We start from the raw sequence: 16435 nt of genomic DNA, 5'->3' as shown, positions 1-16435 counted from the left end.
TTGACCAAATGGTTGGGTGTAAAAAGTTTTTGATCCACCTTTGGTGAAAAAGACAAATTCCCACCGATTCAGCTGGAAACGGGTCAAATTTGAACTGCAGCTGCCTCATAATTTCCTATTTATTTTTTCCAAAAATCATTTCTAGGTACAAAAGTATCTATTTAATAAGAGAAACATCAAAAGTTTTCCAAGATTCAACCACTAGCTAGGAACGGTCGAGCCCGCCGTTTTCACCGCATTTTGAAACGGGCATAAAAAATTCAAAACAAATCAAACAATTGGAAAACCTTCGCATTGTGTCATTATATGTTACCAAGTTTTCAGGAAAAATAATAAACTTGTAATGCGGTAATTATGTTAAAAAAGTGTTCTCAGAAATGAGTTGTCATGCGTGAAGATTCATGGCTTTCAAGCCAAATGATCAATCATATGGCCACATTCATGGCATAGTTTGTTCAAATGATCTCATATTGTGCACAAGGGTGCATCTTGGAATTCCAAACAATGTTGCCTAAGGAAGTTTTCACTTTCATTGCACAAAAGAGCCATTTTCCATTTTTTGAGTGCCCCAAATGAGGTTTTTTTGTGAAGGACCTACCAAATAATTATTGCAAAATTGTACAAAATCATTTTTCTAAAATACTAGGCCAAATTTAATGCACAATTGACCAAATGGTTGGGTGTAAAAAGTTTCTATCCACCTCTGGTGAAAAAGACAAATTCCCGCCGATTTAGTTGGAAACGGGTCAAATTTGAACTGCAGCTGCCTCATACTTTGCTATTTATTTTTTTCAAAAATCATTTATAGGTACATAAGTATCTATTTAATCAGAGAAACATCAAAAAAATTCCAAGATTCAACCACTGGCTAGGAACGGTCAAGCCCGCCGTTTTGACCGCATTTTGAAACGGGCATAAAAAATTCAAAAAATCAAAAAATTGGAAAACCTTCGCATTGTGTCATTATATGTTACCAAGTTTCCAGGAAAAATAATAAACTTGTAATAAGGCAATTATTTTAAAAAAGTGTTCTCAAAAATGAGCTGTCATGCGTGAAGATTCATGGCTTTCAAGCCAAATGATCAATCCTATGGCCACATTCATGGCATAGTTTGTTCAAACGATCTCATATTATGCACAAGGGTGCATCTTGGAATTCCAAACAATATTGCCTAATGGAGTTTTCACTTTCATTGCACAAAAGAGCCATTTTCCATTTTTCGAGTGCCCCAAATGAGGTTTTTTTGTGAAGGACCTACCAAATAATTATTGCAAAATTGTAGCAAATCATTTTTCTAAAATACTAGGCCATATTTAATGCACAATTGACCAAATGGTTGGGTGTAAAAAGTTTTTATACACCTCTGGTGAAAAAGACAAATTCCCGCTGATTCAGTTGGAAATGGGTCAAATTTAAACTGCAGCTGCCTCATAGTTTGCTATTTATTTTTTGAAAACTCATTTATAGGTACATAAGTATCTATTTAATCAGAGAAACATCAAATTTTTTCCAAGATTCAACCACTAGCTAGGAACGGTCAAGCCCGCCGTTTTGACTGCATTTTGAAACTGGCATAAAAAATTCAAAAAAATCAAAAAATTGGAAGACCTTCGCATTGTGTCATTATATGTTACCAAGTTTCCAGGGAAAATAATAAACTTGTAATACGGCAATTATTTTAAAAAAGTGTTCTCAGAAGTGAGCTGCCATGCGTGAAGATTCATGGCTTTCAAGCCAAATGATCAATCCTATGGCCACATTCATGGCATAGTTTGTTCAAATGATCTCATATTGTGCACAAGGGTGCATCTTGGAATTCCAAACAATGTTGCCTAAGGGAGTTTTCACTTTCATTGCACAAAAGAGCCATTTTCCATTTTTCGAGTGCCCCAAATGAGGTTTTTTTGTGAAGGACCTACCAAATAATTGTTGTAAAATTAGACCAAATAATTTTTCTAAAATACTAGGCCATATTTAATGCACAATTGACCAAATGGTTGGGTGTAAAAAGTTTTTATCCACCTCTGGTGAAAAAGACAAATTCCCGCCGATTTAGTTGGAAACGAGTCAAATTTGAACTGCACCTACCTCATAGTTTGCTATTTATTTTTTCCAAAAATCATTTCTAGGTACATAAGTATCTATTTAATCAGAGAAACATCAAAAGTTTTCCAAGATTCAACCACTAGCTAGGAACGGTCAAGCCCGCCGTTTTGACCGCATTTTGAAATGGGGATAAAAAATTCAAAAAAAATCAAAAAATTGGAAAACCTTCGCATTGTGTCATTATATGTTATTAAGTTTCCAGGAAAAATAATAAACTTGTAATACGCCAATTATTTTTAAAAAGTGTTCTAAAAAATGAGCTGTCATGCGTGAAGATTCATGGCTTTCAAGCCAAATGATCAATCCTATGGCCACATTCATGGCATAGTTTGTTTAAACGATCTCATATTGTGCACAAGGGTGCATCTTGGAATTCCAAACAATGTTTCCTAAGGGAGTTTTCACTTTCATTGCACAAAAGAGCCATTTTCCATTTTTCGAGTGCCCCAAATGAGGTTTTTTTGTGAAGGACCTACCAAATAATTGTTGCAAAATTGTACCAAATCATTTTTCTAAAATACTAGGACATATTTAATGCACAATTGACCAAATGGTTGGGTGTGAAAAGTTTTTATCCACCTCTGGTGAAAAAGACAAATTCTCGCCAATTTAGTTGGAAACGGGTCAAATTTGAACTACAGCTGCTTCATAGTTTTCTATTTATTTTTTTCAAAAATCATTTCTAGGTACATAAGTATCTATTTAATCAGAGAAACATCAAAGTTTTTCCAAGATTCAACCACTAGCTAGGAACGGTCAAGCCCGCCGTTTTGACCGCATTTTGAAACGGGCATAAAAAATTCAAAAAAATCAAAAAATTGGAAAACCTTCTCATTGTGTCATTATATATTACCAAGTTTCCAGGAAAAATAATAAACTTGTAATACGGTAATTATTTTAAAAAAGTGTTCTCAGAAATGAGCTGTCATGCGTGAAGATTCATGGCTTTCAAGCCAAATGATCAATCCTATGGCCACATTCATGGCATAGTTTGTTCAAATGATCTTATATTGTGCACAAGGGTGCATCTTGGAATTCCAAACAATGTTGCCTAAGGAATTTTTCACTTTCATTGCACAAAAGAGCCATTTTCCATTTTTCGAGTGCCCCAAATGAGGTTTTTTGTGAAGGACCTACCAAATAATTGTTGCAAAATTAGACCAAATCATTTTTCTAAAATACTAGGCCATATTTAATGCACAATTGACCAAATAGTTGGGTGTAAAAAGTTTTTATCCTCCTCTGGTGAAAAAGACAAATTCCCGTCGATTCAGTTGGAAACGGGTCAAATTTGAACTGCAGCTACCTCATAGTTTGCTATTTATTTTTTGTAAAAATCATTTCTAGGTACATAACTATCTATTTAATCATAGAAACATCAAAAGTTTTCCAAGATTCAACCACTAGCTAGGAACGGTCAAGCCCGCCGTTTTGACCGCATTTTGAAACGGGCATAAAAAATTCAAAAAAAAATTGGAAAACCTTCGCATTGTGTCATTACATGTTAACAAGTTTCCAGGAAAGATAATAAACTTGTAATATGGCAATTATTTTAAAAAAGTGTTCTCAAAAATGAGCTGTCATGCGTGAAGATTCATGGCTTTCAAGCCAAATGATCAATCCTATGGCCACATTCATGGCATAGTTTGTTCAAATGATCTCATATTGTGCACAAGGGTGCATCTTGGAATTCCAAACAATGTTTCCTAAGGGAGTTTTCACTTTCATTGCACAAAAGAGCCATTTTCCATTTTTCGAGTGCCCCAAATGAGGTTTTTTTGTGAAGGGCCTACCAAATAATTGTTGCAAAATTGGACCAAATCATTTTTATAAAATGCTAGGACATATTTAATGCACAATTGACAAAATGGTTGGGTGTAAAAAGTTTTGATCCATCTCTGGTGAAAAAGACAAATTCCCGTCGATTTAGCTGGAAGCGGGTCAAATTTGAACTGCAGCTGCCTCATAGTTTGCTCTTTATTTTTTTCCAAAAACCATTTCTAGGTAAATAAGTATCTATTTAATCAGAAATACATGGTTTTATGGCGAGACATCGAGGTTTGGACGGTGGCCAAGGGCCCCAACTCTAGGGCGCGTAAGCTCGCATGCCCGCCGCGTGGTCACCGCGTGACCGTGGCATTGCCATGTGTTCTGGGCGGCCTAGGCATGTCTAGTAGGTTGGGCACTCCCCAGTTAGGTGCTAGGAAGAAAATCAGAACATAAGATTCTCACGAGGAGACCGATCGATGCTCAAACATGAATAAGCAGCCAAGTGTTTGATTTGCGGTACGGGAAATGCACATGGCTAATGGGCGTGAGTTTTGGATGAGGATGATCAGTTACTAAGAAGACCGTCTTCACAAATTTTTAGGGAAATCAACAATATATAAATAACACTTCCTTCACAAAGTGCTGCTTTGAACAGGATAGGAAAAAGAATATTGTGAAGGAAATATGCCCTAGAGGCAATAATAAAGTTATTATTTATTTCCTCATATCATGATAAATGTTTATTATTCATGCTAGAATTGTATTAATCGGAAACATGATACATGTGTGAATACATAGACAAACATATAGTCACTAGTATGCCTCTACTTGACTAGCTCATTGATTAAAGATGGTTATGTTTCCTAACCATAGACATGTGTTGTCATTTGATTAATGGGTTCTCATCATTAGGAGAATGATGTGATTGACATGACCCATTCCGTTAGCCTAGCACTTGATCGTTTAGTATATTGCTATTGCTTTCTTCATGACTTATCATGTTCCTATAACTATGAGATTATGCAACTCCCGTTTACCGGAGGAACACTTTGGGTGCTACCAAACGTCACAACGTAACTGGGTGATTATAAAGGAGTATTACAGGTGTCTCCAAAGGTACATGTTGGGTTGGCGTATTTCGAGATTAGGTTTTGTCACTCCGATTGTCGGAGAGGTATCTTGGGCCCTCTTGGTAATGCACATCACTATAAGCCTTGCAAGCAATATAGCTAATGAGTTAGTTATGGAATGATGCATTATGTAACGAGTAAAGAGACTTGCCGGTAACGAGATTGAACTAGGTATTGGATACCGACGATCGAATCTCGGGCAAGTAACATGCCGATGACAAAGGGAACAACGTATGTTGTTATGCGGTTTGACCGATAAAGATCTTCGTAGAATATGTGGGAGCCAATATGAGCATCCAGGTTCCGCTATTGGTTATTGACCGAGAATAGTTCTAGGTCATGTCTACATTGTTCTCGAACCCGTAGGGTCCGCACGCTTAAGGTTTCGATGACAGTTATATTATGAGTTTATGTGTTTTGATGTACCGAAGGAGTTTGGATTCCTGGATATGATCGGGGACATGACGAGGAGTCTCGAAATGGTCGAGATGTAAAGATCGATATATTGGACGACTATATTCGGAGTTCAGAAAGGTTCCGAGTGATTCGGGTATTTTTCGGAGTACCGGAGAGTTACGGGAATTCGCCGGGGAGTATATGGGCCTTATTGGGCCATACGGGAATAGAGGAGAGAGGCCGAAACGAATGAGGCGCACAGCCCCCCTCTGGTCCGAATTGGACAAGGGGTGCGGCCCCTTTTTCCTTCCTCCTCTCCCCCTCTTTCCCCTTCTCCTACTCCAACAAGGAAGGAGGGAGTCCTACTCCCGGCGGGAGTAGGACTCCCCTTGGCGCGCCCCTCCTAGGCCGGCCGCCCCCTCCCCCCTTGCTCCTTTATATACGGGGGCAGGGGGTACCTCTAGGCAAAACAACAATTGATCCTTGAGATCTGTTAGCCGTCTGCGGTGCCCCCCTCCACCATAGTCTTCGATAATATTGTAGCGGTGCTTAGGCGAAGCCCTGCGACGGTAAAACATCAAGATCGTCACCACGCCGTCGTGCTGACGGAACTCTTCCCTGACACTTTGCTGGATCGGAGTCCGTGGATCGTCATCGAGCTGAACGTGTGCTAGAACTCGGAGGTGTCGTAGTTTCGGTGCTTGATCGGTCGGGCCGTGAAGACGTACGACTACATCAACCGCGTTGTGCTAACGCTTCCGCTTTCGGTCTATGAGGGTACGTGGACATTACTCTCCCCTCTCGTTGCTATGCATCACCATGATCTTGCGTGTGCGTAGGAATATTTTTAAAATTACTACGTTCCCCAACAGTGGCATCCGAGCCTGGTTTTATGCGTAGATGTCATATGCACGAGTAGAACACAAGTGAGTTGTGGGCGATACAAGTCATACTGCTTAGCAGCATGTCATACTTTGGCTCAGCGGTATTGTGAGATGAAGCGACCCGGACCGACTTTACGCGTACGCTTACGCGAGACTGGTTTCACCGTTACGAGCACTCGTGCTTAAAGGTGACTGGCGGGTGTCTGTCTCTCTCACTTTAGCTGAATCGAGTGTGGCTACGCCCGGTCCTTGCGAAGGTTAAAACAGCATTAACTTGACGAACTATCGTTGTGGTTTTGATGCGTAGTTAAGAACGGTTCTTGCTAAAGCTCGTAGCAGCCATGTAAAATTTGCAACAACAAAGTAGAGTACGTCTAACTTGTTTTTGCAGGGCATGTTGTGATGTGATATGGTCAAGACATGATGCTATATTTTATTGTATGAGATGATCATGTTTTGTAACCAAAGTTATCGGCAACTGGCAGGAGCCATATGGTTGTCGCTTTATTGTATGAAATGCAAACGCCCTGCAATTGCTTTACTTTATCACTAAGCGGTAGCGATAGTCGTAGAAGCAATAGATGGTGTAATGACAACGATGCTACGATGGAGATCAAGGTATCGCGCCGGTGACGATGGTGATCACGACGGTGCTTCAAAGATGGAGATCACAAGCACAAGATGATGATGGCCATATCATATCACTTATATTGATTGCATGTGATGTTTATCCTTTATGCATCTTATCTTGCTTTGATTGACGGTAGCATTTTAAGATGATCTCTCACTAAATTATCAAGAAGTGTTCTCCCTGAGTATGCACCGTTGCGAAAGTTCTTCGTGCTGAGACACCACGTGATGATCGGGTGTGATAGGCTCTACGTTCAAATACAACGGGTGCAAAACAGTTGCACACGCGGAATACTCAAGTTAAACTTGACGAGCCTAGCATATAACAGATATGGCCTCGGAACACGGAGGCCGAAAGGTCGAGCGTGATTCATATAGTAGATATGATCAACATATTGATATTCACTGTTGAAACTACTCCATCTCACGTGACGATCGGACATGGTGTAGTTGATATGGATCACGTAATCACTTAGAGGATTAGAGGGATGTCTATCTAAGTGGGAGTTCTTAAGTAATATGATTAATTGAACTTAAATTTATCATGAACTTAGTCCTGGTAGTATTTTGCAAATTATGTTGTAGATCAATAGCTTGCGTTGTTGCTTTCATATGTTTATTTTGATATGTTCCTAGAGAAAATTGTGTTGAAAGATGTTAGTAGCAATGATGCGGATTCGATCCGTGATCTGAGGTTTATCCTCATTGCTGCACAGAAGAATTATGTCCTTAATGCACCACTAGGTGACAGACCTATTGCAGGAGCAGAAGCAGACGTTGTGAACATTTGGCTAGCTCAATATGGTGACTACTTGATAGTTTAGTGCACCATGCTTAACGGCTTAGAATCGGGATTTCAAAGACGTTTTGTACGTCATGGACCATATGAGCTGTTCCAGGAGTTAAAATTAATATTTCAAGCAAATACCCGAGTTGAGAGATATGAAGTCTCCAACAAGTTCTATAGCTAAAAGATGGAGGAGAATTGCTCAACTAGTGAGCAAGTACTTAGATTGTCTGAGTACTACAATCGCTTGAATCAAGTGGGAGTTAATCTTCCAGATAAGATAGTAATTGGCAGAGTTATCTAGTCACCATCACCAAGTTACTGGAACTTCGTGATGAACTATAAATGCAAGGGATGACGTAAACGATTCCCGAGCTCTTCATGATGCGGAAATCAACGAAGGTAGAAATCAAGAAAGAGCATCAAGTGTTGATGATTGACAAGACCACTAGTTTCAAGAAAGGGCAAAGGGAAAGAAAGGGAACTTCAAGTAGAATGACAAGCAAGTTGTCACTCCCGTGAAGAATCCCAAAGCTAGACCAACGCCTGAAACTGAGTGCTTACACTGCAAAGGAAATGGTCACTGGAAGCGGAAATACCCTGAATATTTGGTGGATAAGAAGGATGGCAAAGTAAACAAAGGTATATTTGATATACAGGTTATTGATGTGTACCTTACTAGTGTTTATAGTAGCCCCTGAGTATTTGATACTTGTTCGGTTGCTAAAAATTAGTAACTCGAAACAGGAGTTATAGAATAATCAGAGACTAGTTGAGGGTGAAGTGGCGATGAGTGTTGGAAGTAGTTCCAAGATTGATATGATCATCATCGCACACTCTCTACACTTTCGGGAATAGTGTTAAACCTAAATAAATGTTATTTGGCGTTTGCGTTGAACATGAATATGATTTGATCATGTTCATTGCGATACGGTTATTCATTTAAAGTCAAAGAATAATTGTTGTTCTGTTTACATGAGTAAAACCTTCGATGGTCATACACCCAATGAAAATAGTTTGTTGGATCTCGATCGTAGTGATACACATATTCATAATATTGATGCCAAAAGATGCAAAGTTAATAATGATAGTGCAACTTCTTTGTGGCACTGCCATTTGGGTCATATCGGTGTAAAGCGCATGAAGAAACTCCATAAAGATGGATTTTTGGAATCACTTGGTTATGAATCATTTGATGCTTGCGAATCGTGCCTTTTGGGAAAGATGACTAAAACTCCGTTCTCCGGAACAATGGAACAAGCTAGTGACTTATTGGAAATAATACATACCGATGTATGCGGTCCAATGAGTATTGATGCTCGTGGCGGGTATCGTTATTTTCTGACCTTCACAAGATGATTTGAGCAGATATGAGTATATCTACTTAATGAAGCACAAGTCTGAAACATTTGAAAAGTTCAAAGAAGTTCAGAGTGAAGTGGAGAATCATCGTAACAAGAAAATAAAGTTTCTACGATCTGATCATGGAGACGAATATTTGAGTTATGAGTTTGTTCTTCAATTAAAACAATGTGGAATAGTTTCACAAACTCATGCCACCTGGAACACTACAGCATTATGGTGTGTCTGAACGTCGTAACCGCACTTTATTGGATATGGTGCGATCTATGATGTCTCTTATCGGTTTACCACTATCGTTTTGGGGTTATGCATTAGAGACAGCTGCATTCACGTTAAATAGGGCACCATCTAAATCCGTTGAGACGACACCGTATGAACTATGGTTTAGCAATGAACCTAAGCTGTCGTTTCTTAAAGTTTGGGGTTGCAATGCTTATGTGAAAAAGTTTCAGCATGATAAGCTCAAACCCAAATCGGAGAAGTGCGTCTTCATAGAATACCCAAAGGTAACTATTGGGTACACCTTCTATCACAGATCCGAAGGCAAGTTATTCGTTGCTAAGATGGATCCTTTCTAGAGAAGAAGTTTCTCTCGAAAGAAGTGAGTGGGAGGAAAGTAGAACTTGATGAGGTAATTGTACCTTCTCCCTTATTGGAAAGTAGTTCATCACAGAAATCAGTTCCAGTGATTCCTACACCAATTAGTGAGGAAGTTAATGATGATGATCATGAAACTTCAGATCAAGTTGCTAGCAAACCTCGTAGGCCTTCCAGAGTAAGATCCGCACCAGAGTGGTGCGGTAATCATGTTCTGGAAGTCATGTTACTAGACCATGATGAACCTACGAATTATGAGGAAGCGATGATGAGCCCAGATTCCGCGAAATGGCTTGAGGCCATGAAATCTGAGATGGGATCCATGTATGAGAACAAAGTGTGGACTTTGGTGGAGTTGCCCGATGATCGGCAAGCCATAGAAAATAAATGGATCTTCAAGAGGAAGACGGACACTGATAGTAGTGTTACTATCTACAAAGCTCGACTTGTTGTGAAAGGTTTTTCGACAAGTTCAAGGTGTTGACTACAATGAGATTTTCTCAACTGTAGAGATGCTTAAGTCTGTCCGAATCATGTTAGCAATTGCCACATTTTATGAAATCTGGCAAATGGATGTCAAAACTGCATTCCTTAATGGATTTATTAAAGAAGAGTTGCATACGATGCAACCAGAAGGTTTTGTCAATCCTAAAGATGCTAACAAAATGTGCAAGCTCAAGCGATCCATCTATGGACTGGTGCAAGCATCTCGGAGTTGGAATATACGCTTTGATGAGTTGATCAAAGCATATAGTTTTATACAGACTTTTGGAAAGGCCTGTATTTACAAGAAAGTGAGTGGGAGCACTACAGCCTTTCTGATAAGTATATGTGAATGACATATTGTTGATCAGAAATGATGTAGAATTTTTCTGCAAAGCATAAAGGAGTGTTTGAAAAGAGTTTTTCAAAGAAAGACCTCAGTAAAGCTACTTACATATTGAGCATCAAGATCTATTGAGATAGATCAAGACGCTTGATAAGATTTTCAATAAATACATACCTTGAAAAGATTTTGAAGTAGTTCAAAATGGAACAGTCAAAGAAAGAGTTCTTGCCTGTGTTGCAAAGTATGAAACTGAGTAAGACTCAAATCCCAACCACGGCAGAAAATAGAAAGAGAATGAAAGTCATTCCCTATGCATTCAGTCATAGGTTCTATAAAAGTATGCCATGCTATGGACCAGACCTATTGTATACTCTGCCCTGGTTTGGCAAGGGAGTACAATAGTGATCTAATAGTAGATCACTGGACAGCGGTCAAGAATATCCTTAGTAAGGACTAAGGAGATGTTTCTCGATTATGGAGGTGATAAAAGAGCCCATCGTAAAAAGTTACAACGATGCAAACTTTTACACCGATCCAGATGACTCTAAGTCTCAATCTGGATACATATTGTAAGTGGGAGCAATTAGCTAGAGTAGCTCCATGCAGAGCATTGTAGACATAGAATATTTGCAAAATACATACGGCTTTGAATGTGACAGACCCGTAGACTAAACTTCTCTCACGAGCAAAACATGATCATACCTTAGTACTCTTTGGGTGTTAATCACATAGCGATGTGAACTAGATTATTGACTCTAGTAAACTCTTTGGGTGTTGATCACATGACGATGTGAACTATGGGTGTTAATCATATACAGATATGAATATTGGTGTTAAATCACATGATGATGTGAACTAGATTATTGACTCTAGTGCAAGTGGGAGACTGAAGGAAATATGCCCTAGAGGCAATAATAAAGTTATTATTTATTTCCTCATATCATGATAAATGTTTATTATTCATGCTAGAATTGTATTAACCGGAAACATGATACATGTGTGAATACATAGACAAACATATAGTCACTAGTATGCCTCTACTTGACTAGCTCATTGATCAAAGATGGTTATGTTTCCTAACCATAGACATGTGTTGTCATTTGATTAACGGGATCACATCATTAGGAGAATGATGTGATTGACATGACCCATTCCGTTAGCCTAGCACTTGATCGTTTAGTATATTGCTATTGCTTTCTTCATGACTTATACATGTTCCTGTAACTATGAGATTATGCAACTCCCGTTTACCGGAGGAACACTTTGGGTGCTACCAAACGTCACAACGTAACTGGGTGATTATAAAGGAGTACTACAGGTGTCTCCAAAGGTACATGTTGGGTTGGCGTATTTCGAGATTAGGTTTTGTCACTCCGATTGTCGGAGAGGTATCTTGGGCCCTCTTGGTAATGCACATCACTATAAGCCTTGCAAGCAATATAGCTAATGAGTTAGTTATGGAATGATGCATTATGTAACGAGTAAAGAGACTTGCCGGTAACGAGATTGAACTAGGTATTGGATACCAACGATCGAATCTCGGGAAAGTAACATGCCGATGACAAAGGGAACAACGTATGTTGTTATGCGGTTTGACCGATAAAGATCTTCGTAGAATATGTGGGAGCCAATATGAGCATCCAGGTTCCGCTATTGGTTATTGACCAAGAATAGTTCTAGGTCATGTCTACATTGTTCTCGAACCCGTAGGGTCCGCACGCTTAAGGTTTCGATGACAGTTATATTATGAGTTTATGAGTTTTGATGTACCGAATGAGTTTGGATTCCTGGATGAGATCGGGGACATGACGAGGAGTCTCGAAATGGTCGAGATGTAAAGATCGATATATTGGACGACTATATTCGGAGTTCGGAAAGGTTCCGAGTGATTCGGGTATTTTTCGGAGTACCAGAGAGTTACGGGAATTCGCCGGGGAGTATATGGGCCTTATTGGGCCATACGGGAATAGAGGAGAGAGGCCGAAAGGAAGGAGGCGTGCAGCCCCCCTCTGGTCCAAATTGGAAAAGGGGTGCGGCCCCTTTTTCCTTCCTCCTCTCCCCCTCTTTCCCCCTTCTCCTACTCCAACAAGGAAGGAGGGAGTCCTACTCCGGGTGGGAGTAGGACTCCCCTTGGCGTGCCCCTCCTAGGCCGGCCGCCCCCTTCCCCCTTGCTCCTTTATATACGGGGGCAGGAGGGCACCTCTAGGCAAAACAACAATTGATCCTTGAGATCTCTTAGCCGTGTGCGGTGCCCCCCTCCACCATAGTCCTCGATAATATTGTAGCGGTGCTTAGGCGAAGCCCTGCGACGGTAAAACATCAAGATCGTCACCACGCCGTTGTGCTGACGGAACTCTTCCCCGACACTTTGCTGGATCGGAGTCCGGGGATCCTCATCGAGCTGAACGTGTGCTAGAACTCGGAGGTGTCGTAGTTTCGGTGCTTGATCGGTCGGGCCGTGAAGACGTACGACTACATCAACTGCGTTGTGCTAACGCTTCCGCTTTCGGTTTACGAGGGTACGTGGACATTACTCTCCCCTCTCGTTGCTATGCATCACCATGATCTTGCATGTGCGTAGGAATATTTTTAAAATTACTACGTTCCCCAACATATTGTTGAGTTATTTTTGAACTAGGCAAGGAAGGTTTTTGACATATTTGATGAAGATATGATCCAAAGAATTTATGAGAATTTTTTGGGAAATTTTGGAATAATAGAAATATAGGTTGCTTCACAACCTAGGGCAAAAATTGACACATGGACATGACACATAGGCAAAACTGATGAGATGGCGCCTAGTCATCACAACCCACCACAATCTACAAAGCTATGACCATCTATATTGGTCGTTAACAACTAGAAATAAGGCAGCGGACCTCACTGTTTGCTTTGTGACCATTTCGTGTAAGGAAATTACGACCTTTCTGACCAAAATGGTCGCAATGGTTTAGGGTTTGGAGCCCCCCGAACAGCTTTTGACCAATTGGTCTCAAATGGTCATAGATCTATGACCAATTCTTCCAGGGTCACTGATAGAAAGTCACTAGTTGACATATTTCTTGTAGTGGATTATATGATAGTTGAGTATGTGGACTTGCTGAAAAGCTCTATTCTTGACTCTTTGTGATGTTACGATAAATTGCAATTGCTTCAGTGACTGAGATTATAGTTTGTTAGCTCCAATGAATTTTCTGAACCATGCTTGAGATTGTGAATTGATTGTTACTTGAGTATAAGAATTCATATGTCAAAATCTATATATGTTGTTGTTATAAGAATGATCATGATGCTCTCATGTCCGTATTTTGTTTTTATCGACACCTCTATCTCTAAACATGTGGACATATTTTTCGATTTCGGCTTCCGCTTGAGGACAAGCAAGGTCTAAGCTTGGGGGAGTTGATACGTCCATTTTGCATCATGCTTTTATATCAATATTTATTGCATTATGGGCTGTTATTACACGTTATATATCAATACTTATGACTATTCTCTCTTATTTTGTAAGGTTTACCATGAAGAGGGGGAATGCCGGCAGCTGGAATTCTAGCTGAAAAGGGAGTAAACATTGGAAACCTATTCTGCACTGCTCCAAAAGACCTGAGACTCCACAAAACTTATTTTTGGAATTAATAAGAATTATTGAGCGGAAGAAATACACCAGGGGGCCCACACCCTGTCCAGGAGGGTGGGGGCGCGCCCACCCCTATTGGGCGCGCCCCTGTCTCCTAGGCCCCCTGGTGGCCTCCCAGTGTCCTTCTGCTATATGAAGGGTTTTATCCTGGAAAAAATCGTGGGCAAGCTTACGAGACGAAACTCCGCCACCACGGCGGAACCTTGGCAGAACCAATCTAGAGCTCCGGCAGAGCTGTTCTGCCGGGGACACTTCCCTCCGGGAGGGGGAAATCATCACCATCGTCATCACCAACGATCCTCTCATCGGGAGGGGGTCAATATCCATCAACATCTTCACCAGCACCGTCTCCTCCCAAACCCTAGTTCATCTCTTGTATCAAATCTTGTATCCAAAACCACAAATTGGTATCTGTGGGTTGCTAGTAGTGTTGATTACTCCTTGTAGTTGATACTTATTGGTTTACTTGGTGGAAGATCACATGTTCAGATTCTTAATGCATATTATTACACCTCTGATTATGAACATGAATATGCTTTATGAGTAGTTACGTTTGTTCTTGAGGACATGGGTGAAGTCTTGCTATTAGTAGTCATGTGAATTTGGTATTCGTTTGATATTTTGATAAGATGTATGTTGTCTTTCCTCTAGTGGTGTCATGTGAACGTCGGCTACATGACACTTCACCATTATTAGGGTCTAGAGGAAGGCATTGGGAAGTAATAAGTAGATGATGGGTTGCTACAGTGACAGAAGCTTAAACCCTAGTTTATGCGTTGCTTCGTTAGGGGCTGATTTGGATCCAAATATTTAATGTTGTGGTTAGGTTTACCTTAATACTCTTGTTGTAGTTGTGGATGCTTGCAATAGGGGTTAAGCATAAGTGGGATGCTTGTCCAAGTAAGGGCAGTACCCAAGCACCGGCCCACCCACATATCAAATTATCAAAGTAACGAACGCGAATCATATGAGTGTGATGAAACTAGCTTGACGATAATTCTCATGTGTCCTCGGGAGCGCTTTTCTCATTATAAGACATTGTCCAGGCTTGTCCTTTGCTACAAAAAGGATTGGGCCACCTTGCTGCATCTTATTTACTTTTATTGCTTGTTACTCTTTACAATTTATCTTATCACAAAACTATCTATTACCCATAATTTCAGTGCTTGCAAAGAAAACCTTACTGAAAACCGCTTATCATTTCCTTCTGCTCCTCGTTGGGTTCGACACTCTTACTTATCGAAAGGACTACAATAGATCCCCTACACTTGTGGGTCATCAATGGGTAGCTCCGGCGAGGGGCAAGCGTCGGCGGCAAAAAAGGCTTCAACCAGCGAGGAAAAGTTTCAAATAGAGGTTAAGAAAGCTTCAACCAGAGACAAGTATGTGCGCGCACGTGCGGCAACGGCGAGGGGAGAGGGCGTGGGGTGCTGCGATGAGCGGCGACGACGGGGGAGAGGACGCGGGTGCTTTCAAGTGTTGCCGGAGCACCCGCACACGATTGCCGAGGCAAGGGCACCGCGCGCAACAGATCTGAAGAGAAGGAAGACGATGTTGACGTGGGGGGGGGGGATCGGACGGTTCCCGCACGCTCGATTAAACGGCTGCAAGCCGACCGACCCAAATTTGGGTCGGCGCATTGGCCCTAATGGTGCCTTTATAAGAAGGATATCATTACTTTATCAATCAAAATGTACTTATGTATTCATGTCGTTATGGTCGGATACATTGAAATATTGCTATTGCCATTACGCTAGTGTTGTTTTGTTCACATATTGCTAGTGTTTTGTTATTTGGTTCATATACTACATTTAGAGCAAAAACTTTTTATGGATGAATACAGAGGCTTCATTTCCTGGCGCCGCGACTGCCCGAGCGCACGCGCTCCCGGGAGCGCCGGCATGCCGTCAAGCCCGGAGGGAGCGTCGCCAAGCACATTGCGTCGGGGCCAGGAGAGAAAGAGAAGGAAGAGAGATGTGTGCGGTGCGTCGGGCAGGTGGGTGGGCCAGTGGATAGAAAAAGGTTGAGAGAGAGGTAGCTGCTTGACAGACGGTCTAAGCCCAACACAGAGAACGTCTTGTTTGTGTCAGCTTCGAACCCAAATATGGCTCAAATTATGGGAGAAAATGGGTCTGAGCGCACACAGAAAGACAAAAACATAATGGGTCTTTGCGATGGGTCACATTTTTTGTCCGCGCCTACCCAAACAAACACCGCCAAACGAAAAGGATACTTGCGTCGGAGTTGGCCTTAGTACCAACCGTATTTCTTGGGATAGGGACATTCTATTCCCCGCGTAAGATGAC

Source organism: Triticum dicoccoides, chromosome 2B, assembly GCF_002162155.2.
Source record: "Triticum dicoccoides isolate Atlit2015 ecotype Zavitan chromosome 2B, WEW_v2.0, whole genome shotgun sequence".
In the NCBI taxonomy this organism is placed as follows: domain Eukaryota; kingdom Viridiplantae; phylum Streptophyta; class Magnoliopsida; order Poales; family Poaceae; genus Triticum; species Triticum dicoccoides.
Note: the sequence above shows the minus strand (reverse complement) of the source record.